The sequence below is a fragment of the Emys orbicularis genome, chromosome 15, assembly GCF_028017835.1.
Source record: "Emys orbicularis isolate rEmyOrb1 chromosome 15, rEmyOrb1.hap1, whole genome shotgun sequence".
Lineage (NCBI taxonomy): Eukaryota > Metazoa > Chordata > Testudines > Emydidae > Emys > Emys orbicularis.
In genome coordinates, this window is record NC_088697.1 from 9,432,984 (window position 1) to 9,439,034 (window position 6,051).

The window sequence follows — 6,051 nt, forward strand, 5'->3', positions numbered from 1 at the left end:
GGGTGCAGACTCCAGCCTGGCACCACTTACCTCGAGTGGCTCTGGGGTGGCAGCAGTGTGCAGTGCAAAGGCAGACTCTTTGCCTGCCCTGGCCCCGCGTCACTCCCAGAAGTGGCCACATGTCCGGCAGTGGCTTCTGGTGGTGGGGTGGGACAGGCGACTCCGCCACGTGCTGCCTTCACCTGTGGATACCACCCCCGAAGCTTCCATTGGCCGCAGTTCCCCATTCCCAGCCAATGGGAGCTCTGGGAGGCGGTACCTGCAGGCGAGGCCAGTGCATGGAGTCCTCTGTCATCCGCTCCCCCCGCAGGGGCTGCATGCCCTGGGGCTGGCAATCCCATGGCCCAGATTGAAAGCCCTGATGGGTCTGGCCCACAGTTTGCCCTCCCCTGATCTATACACACCCCTGAGACACTGTCAACTCACTCCCCATCCCAAGTAAATCCCCTTCTGCTCCTTTCATGTAGATGCCAGGGATACTCCCTCATGCTGTGTCCCTGCGGCCTCAGGCAAACTCTCAGCTCCTGAAGCCTCTGCCACTGACCTAGCGCCCCATGGGTCAGTCCTAACCCTGGTTGTTGGAGCTGAGACAGTGCAGGAGCCTTCCCTGGGGCCACAGCCTGCGGCGTTGGGAGACGGAGATTGACTGCGACATCCGAGTGTTGGAAACCATGTGGCCACCCTTTAAATCAGGGGCCTGTTCCAGCCCTGAAACTGAGCTGCCAGGATCCCCCCCACAGAGCCGGGTGCCCCAGATTACAGCCTGCAAATAGGCATGTGAACTCCTGTTCTCCCTGCATCACAACTGGGGGTGGAAACACCCCTCCATTGCCATAGGGTGTGTGGGCCTCATGCACCGTGCAGCCATTCATGGAATGAGCCCTTCTACCAGCAGCCCTGTGCCAGGCACAACAGCCCCAAAGCGGCCATGCTGGGCTATTTACACCATCCCTGCAGATGTGCAGCATGTCCGATTGCAGCTGGGAAGCCAGGCTTTGCTACCGGGGACGTCAATGCCTGGCTTCATTCTCTATCCAGCCCGTGCTGCTATTTATACCAAGAAATGCTGCATTGGTGGACAAGTGAAATCAATCCCAAAGCTCCCTTTCATCAGCCCTGGAAATTCATTTAAGCTTATGTTCGGCTGCAGAGAATGAAACAAATGTGTCTGTTAACAGAGGGGAGTCGAGTTCAATCCCTTGTCACCATCAATGTGCAAACCAGGACCCTGTTGCTTTGCGTTCCTGATGTTCTGGCTGCATCGTGTGGCCATTCGGTGTCAGTCCTTTAGAAACCATATTTTCCTCATAGACACACATGAGCAGATTGATCTACAAAAGGAAGGTGATTCTGAGGCAGTTCTGGAGGGAGAAGGGAACATTTGCAGCATTACTAATTATTATATTACAGAGCATTAATGTTACTGAATGGTATGTCTAACCCTGCAATTAGTTAGATGCAGAAACAACCAGCTCTATGGGTGGCAAATTTACAGAGACTCTGCTGCTGATCATGAAATAGAAGCACCTTACCTTCAAACAGCTGCCATTTCAATACCTCTGGAAGTTACAGAAAACAATGATCTGTGTTAAAGGAAAGTTGCCATTTCTCAGAGCCCCAATTTCTATTGTGTGTGTACAGGAAGGTTTGAATGTGTCAGGTAGTTTGGTAAAGCTTAGCTATTTTATGTTTGTAACAGGCTCCTGCCCACCTCCGGCAGAGTTTTCAATCACCTACTATGACAACTTACCAAATGTCACACAAACTAGTCCATTCCTCCCCGTATTCAGTCTCTGACCAGAATGTTAGAATGAGGCAGAGAACTGGGAAACTATCACAATAGGAATAAATTAAAAGCTGGGATTAATCAAAGCTGGGATGCAGACACAGCCTATTGTACAGCTGGTGAGGTCACAGGGACACACTCCCGCTGGTGCTGGTTCTGAAATAACAGCAGAAACAGATCAAAGGGAATGAGCTGATGTGGGAGCTATGGGCAGCTGCCCTGTCAGTGCATCACTCACCTGGGAGGTGTTACACAAAACACAGCACTTCCTCTCTGGAAGAGAAACACTTCCCCCCACTGCCGCCACTTCATTATACTAACCATGGGGCTGTTTGTCCTGCAGGACTTTGATCTCTCTGGGTGGTCCATGGTGATCATAAAAGAGCCATTAGGGGAGCAGGAGTCATCCCAATGGAAATCTCTTCACTTTTTTCTCAGTGCCACCTTCTTAGCCCTGGCTTTGGGTGATTTGAAGTTGGCTCTCTGGTCTTAATTGTAGGTGGAATCTTGACCACCTTCTGCTGCGTGGCAGCTTAGAACTTTTGGGGGCTTGTCTCTGCCTTTTTGGTTCCCACTGCAGTCACCACGGTCTGATGATTAAGCCTAGACATGGGCATGGTGGCCTTCCTGGGGATCTTGGCGGCTTTAGCCAGCTTCTTGGTGGGTATATTCCTGCTCAGAGCCACTGTCTTCTTCTCATTCCTTGTCCTGGGGGCCCAGCTGCTGGTTGAATGTGAAGGAGCCACGGTGCTGGTGACTTTAGCCTGCTCCAAGTTGCCTTTGCTCATTAGACTCCTGAACCCGAACTGGATGTGATTCTTGTTCTTCTGCACAGCATAGCCCCTGGAGAACAGGGATCTGCAAATGTGCATTCATAATATACCTTTGTTTAATTTATGAAAACATAAACTAGACACAGAAGACTGGAATGATTTCAGCTGATGGACAGGTTGCTACGTTTTTATGCATTTGCATAGTGAAACATTGAGTGTTTACATTCATTTCAAGAATCCTCATAGAGTGGAATTTGTGAGCATAATGGAGAATATAAATGAAAATGTTTTCCTTTATCAGAGGGCACTTGGATTTGAACCAAGGACCACTTAATCTGTAGTCAAACACTCTACCACTGAGCTATATCCCCATGACAACAGTGGGCTGGAATCATGATCTCCAGGACTTTGAAGGACAGACCTCGCTTCAGCGAGTTCCTTTTCTATTCTCAGACCACAGGTGGTTTTAAAAACGGGATTCAATTAAACTTCATAAATGTGGTAAACACCACAACTTGCACACCCACTGACATAGCTTCTCCCACTGACATAGCTACCACCTCCTGGGGAAGTGGATTAACTACACCGACAGGAAAACTCTCTCCCATCAGCATAGAGCAGTGGTTTTCAAACTGTGGGCCAGGACCCCAAAGTGGGTCATGACCCTGTTTTAATGGGGTTGCCAGGGCTGGCGTTAGATTTGTTGGGTCCTGGGGCTGAAGCCAAAAGTCTGATCCCCACCACCCAGGGATGAATCCCTCAAGCTTCGGTTTTGCCCTCCCGCCAGGGGGGCAGGGCTCGGGCTTCGGCTCCCTCCCCACCCAGTGTGGAGGGGCTTGGTGTTTGGTCCCCCTTCCCAGGGTTATGTAGTAAGGTTTTTTTTGGCAGAAGGGGGTTGCAGTGAAATGAAGTTTGAGAAACCCTGGCATAGAACATCTTCATTAACTGAGCTGCAGCAGCATAGACTCAACGTTTGAAATGTAGACTTGTCCTTAGCCTAGTAAGACTAGACTTGGCTCCCTGTGTGCTCAGGCACTGAAAGTACAGCCATGAAGACACCACACACCAGCCTTCCCTAGTTGGCAAGAATCAAACCTCCACAGAAAGGCCCCCATGGTTTCCTAGGTTAGATCCCTAAGCACTCAGCCACAACGACTTAACACATGAGCTTTTTTTACACTATGGTTCGGTTCTCACTGAAGGGTCATTTTCAATTGTTTGCTCAGACCAGCTTACCCAACACACTCACTGCTGTGCAGCTCTGTAAGCGTGGCCATGGCTGAACAGCAAGAATTCCTGCCCATTTCCCTACTGGCTGGAGCATGGTTAGAGTGTGTTTGTGGTCAATGACATAGTTGTAGATTGTTCATTCCCTGCCTTGGCAATTCGGACAGTCCCTTTTCCTGTCATATCTCCAGCACATCAGTGATTCCAATAGCAGGGGCAGGTTTTCTCTGGGACACTGAGATTTTTCAGGGAGTTGGTGGCTCCTTTCTTTCCTCACTCTGGAGTAAACTCAGCTTTCTATTCCATCATTCGTTTCACGGAACAACAACAGTCGCATGAAGAAAGAGGAGAGCGAATATCTCACTGTCAGGGCTGAAGGTGGCCACGTCCCCTCTGTCGGACCATTGCCATTGCAGGAGAGAAGGTTCCAATGGAATTGAACGCCCTGGCTCAGACTAGAGACACAGAAAGCTTGTGCTGTTCATGGATCTGTACAAAGGAAATTGTGTCTCTGTGTAAACCTGAGGAGGGGGAAAAAATGCCCACACGGTGACACAATGCCCTAAGGAATGAGGGTGAAGGACTCAGGCTGAGAAATGACTGAAGTGGACTCACCTGGGATTGAAATGACATTCGTTTCTGTCCAGTAGTGAGAAATGTGACATTAATTGAGATGCGGGGTTGAGACTTCTTTAGCTCCTTGTAAAAACTTGAACTTGATTACCCAGAAGGGAGAAAGGGAAAGTCTGGAGCTGCCTTTAATCCCTGGCTGGGGTCTCCTGGGCAGTGAAAAACACCCCTTGTTTGGTGCTGTCAAGGGGATCGCGGAGAGCTCAGACGTCCCTCGGCTTGGATCAAAGGGGGATGTTGGATGGAATTTATCACACAACCCTCCCTGCTCCCCAAAGCCCCACGGGGAGAATCTAGAGAAGGGAGAGTCATTCCTCACCTGCACTCCCAGAAGAGTTGCTAGGACTCCTTCCTGCCAGCTACTCACCCCCTGGATTCATCCTCAGCTCCTGGGATCTTTCTGCTGCAAAGGCTCCAGAGTCCTGGGGTGGGGAGGGCGTCACTGCACAGTCTGAAATACAAGGGAGGATTCTGGAATTGAAGGAATGGGGGGAAATGGAGAGGAAAGAAACAGAGAAAATGCCTCTTCTCTCTCTCCCCCCTCCCCCACCCAGCAAGAAATGTTATCAATGGGGAAACTCCCCACCAGGACCGGCCTTAGGGAAAATGGCGCCCTGGGCAAAACTTGTATTTTGGCAAACCCCCATTGCCCCTGGCCCCTGTGGGCTTCCCACTCCCCCTAGATCCTGCACTCCCAAAGCTTGCACCTCCTTCACCCCAACCCCTGCCCCCTCACCCCTACACTGTGTCCCCTTTGCCCTTAACTCCTGCACTCCCCACCTGTGCCCCCAGCCACTGCCCCCCTCCTACACCTCCTTCACCCCAACCCCTGCACCCCCTCCTGCACCCATGTGGGGAAATTGACCTGTATGCATGGAGCAGCTGGCATTGCTGCCTGCTCCTCCCTGGAATGCTGCTCCTCTGTGCACCTCTAGGGAGCTGTGTGGGGGCATGGAGCAACGTCAGAGCTCCCTGCATCCAGGGATCCACTTAATTCACGTGCATCCACTTAACTCACCTGGGCTGGTCGGTCATTTTGGCAAAGTGGCTCCATCATGCTGCGTACCTAGGCAGGGTACGTCTGTCTATGCAAACACGGTCTATTCCTGAAGTCTTTCCCCCAGCTCATCACTTGATGTGAAGGGGGAACTCATTCAGACCCTGCGTACGCTTAGTATTTAAAAACTACATATTGGCCCTATCTCTGTTGGCCTTAGATTTCTCCTCCTGTCCTTTTCTTGACAGTTCAGATGAGGTGGCCGTGTGGTTAAGGTGATGGACTACTAATCCATTGTGCTCTGCATGTATGGGTTCAAATCCTATCCTCATTGGACTCATTTAGTCTCCTCCCCTTCTTTGCAAACAACCATCTTCCCCTTTGGTACAATGACAGACCAAACCATGTTGCCTCCTGCAAACAAAAACCTTCTCAGGAACTCAGACCCCCTGCTTTAAATGAAATATGTCTAAAACCCAGATTTCTGAAAGAATTTTCTTGTTCTGTATTTCTTAGTTTTTATATCAAAAGGTAACATCCTCATAATCTTCCCCAAACACAGTGGCACAAGATTGCAGATATGGGACATTTAAAATACTATCTTGCCCCAAAGATTGAAGATCAGCAGGATGGTCATC

At 50.3% G+C, this 6,051-nt stretch overlaps 2 non-coding genes across 2 annotated transcripts; one reads left to right on the forward strand and one right to left on the reverse strand.

Moving 5' to 3' along the window:
* Positions 1-2,858: 2,858 nt before the first annotated feature.
* TRNAC-ACA (transfer RNA cysteine (anticodon ACA)) lies at positions 2,859-2,930 on the reverse strand. The gene has a single exon. It is a non-coding gene; the product is annotated as a tRNA-Cys (tRNA).
* A 2,735-nt stretch (positions 2,931-5,665) lies between these two features.
* TRNAS-ACU (transfer RNA serine (anticodon ACU)) lies at positions 5,666-5,747 on the forward strand. The gene has a single exon. It is a non-coding gene; the product is annotated as a tRNA-Ser (tRNA).
* Positions 5,748-6,051: the final 304 nt, after the last annotated feature.